The following is a 292-nucleotide window of genomic DNA, read 5'->3' as shown; positions in this document are numbered from 1 at the left end:
CTGGTTCATCTTCACAAAATAAAACGAAAACGTTTTATGCTCCAAGACGATCGGAATCGAAATGGCAGAGTTATGTTCAAATGTTCAATAAAGTATTTAATCGCCTCTATCGGCCAAACAGTACGTCGGAGGTCAATTCTGACGACAGTTTTCGCCCCTAACGATCGTACCTCGCCGAGACGAACAAAACACACCCGTCGAACGTTCAATTTGGACTTATTCCCCTCCAAATTGACAATTTGGTCGTTTTTGCATACTTTTACCCGTTTGGGTTCTATTAACTCTGCTATTT

This window comes from Frankliniella occidentalis, unplaced genomic scaffold (genome assembly GCF_000697945.3).
Source record: "Frankliniella occidentalis isolate FOCC.00 unplaced genomic scaffold, Focc_3.1 Scaffold13, whole genome shotgun sequence".
Taxonomy (NCBI): domain Eukaryota; kingdom Metazoa; phylum Arthropoda; class Insecta; order Thysanoptera; family Thripidae; genus Frankliniella; species Frankliniella occidentalis.
Note: the sequence above shows the minus strand (reverse complement) of the source record.